This window comes from Lepidochelys kempii, chromosome 8 (assembly GCF_965140285.1).
Source record: "Lepidochelys kempii isolate rLepKem1 chromosome 8, rLepKem1.hap1, whole genome shotgun sequence".
NCBI lineage: Eukaryota > Metazoa > Chordata > Testudines > Cheloniidae > Lepidochelys > Lepidochelys kempii.
This window is the reverse complement of record NC_136387.1, coordinates 103,782,439-103,784,297: the sequence shown is the minus strand read 5'-3', so window position 1 is coordinate 103,784,297 and position 1,859 is coordinate 103,782,439.

Below are 1,859 nucleotides of genomic sequence, written 5' to 3'. Positions count from 1 at the left end.
TGTTCAATGGGGATAACAGCCCTGCCCTGCCTCGCAGGGGTGTGTGAGGCTAAATGCACTAAAGATCGTGTGGCGCCCGGAGACTGTGGTGATCGGGCCATACAAATACCACAAATAGACAAATATTGATACAAATCCCCATTGCTTCACAATGCGAGCTTGTCTGACCATTCACAGTGTTACAGTGCCACAGAAATAAATGTTTCTTCGGATTCTGCCTCGTTTAGCCCTGTTCCAAGCCAAACGAATGATTGATCAGTCAGATATTGGTGATCCTGCAGAGGCTGTGTTGCCTCAACGTTTGGTTTCTGAAATCCAGTCAACTGCTCCCTGGCCTTGTGATTCCTATTCTCTCAGTATAGGAGTCTTATGAACGGTGTCACGCTGTCTGGAGTGGTTCACAACCGTGAGTGCCAACTGCAGTAAGAGGCCCTGAAACATAAACCCTTGTGTCAGAGGCCTGGTCTGAGGCCTAAAGCCTGAACCAAAGTACTTCCAGGCATTGCTAAGCAAAGCTGGGCTGTGAGCCAGAGGCAGGCCCTAGCTGCAGAACTTGGCAAGAAAAGGGCTCCTAGAAAGCACAAGCTAGTGCTATAAGTAGTAATAAGAGGAACATGTGCCAAGATGGCACCTGGACATCCCAATACGAGGACACTTCACAGAGGTAACAAGGAACAGCCAGGTGCATCCCAAAGACAGGGTCAAAAGGACAGCATGATGGACAGATCTGTTTGTTTGAACCAACATGATCAAAGGGGGAGACAGCACCCTAATGAGTCAAGGGGGCTGTACCTCAATATGTCAGTAGGGATGAGTAATCTGTCCTGCAACGGTATAAAAGTAGGTCCGGGAGCGCACATCCTTGTCCAGCCTAGGGGGCAGTGGAGTGTCCTGCCCCTGACTGAGCTGTGTCCATTGCCGGGGGCACATGTTCGTAGTATGCCCTGTAGAGTCTGTCGGGAACTATTACTGTGCTTTATCTGACAATAAACCTGGCCAGGTTCCTTCGTACCTCACTAGAGTCTGTGGTCGTTGGGGGTTCTCTCGGGGTCTGCTGTGTTAGCTCTCTGCCCAGAGCTGGGGCAGCACACAAAGGGAACATGCACGCAGCTGACTGTTATCATCGAACCAGAGCAGAGCACCACACCGGTAGCTACCAACAACACCAACCTCAGGGCAGACTATCAGAAAGGCAGGGCAGAGACCCCAGAGTGCTTCAGGAGCTCAAATGAGAACCCCCGAAGCACTATAAGTCTTACCATGGAGTCGCAGACAGTCCCCTCGGGCGTTCCAGTCTATCTTGCCACCCAGGCAAGCTGGTCAAAGTGTAGCTGATTACTTTACACCAAAGATCACAAAAGATTCAGGCTACTTCTAGTCCCAGGAGACCAGTCACTTATCCTAGGTCAATTTATATCTCAGATCTCACACCCAAGACAATGCTCGTAGCCTATCCTATAGTAAACTAACTAAGGATTTATTAACTAGGAAAAAGAAATGAGTTATGTATAGATTAAAGCAGGCAACATCTATACCCAAATGAGTTACAGTCTATAGTTCCAAGTGATGACAGAGTTGCTGTAATCTGTCAGTACTGAATGTCTTTTCAGGCTAACCCAGGTTGACCCTGGGGATCTCTGCTTCTGTTTCATAGCTCCAGCCCTGTGAGAGTCCAAACAATAAAAGAGATGAAAAATTTTCATGTCATATCTTTATTTCCTTCTTTCAGAATTCAAGCTAATGGGATGAGCCCTTTTGCACATAGCTTATGCAGGGCTGTTTACAATACAAAGACTTTGCTATGTCCCACAATGGCCCACTTCATTTTGATAGTCCTTCCTGATGGGCAAGAGGTAATA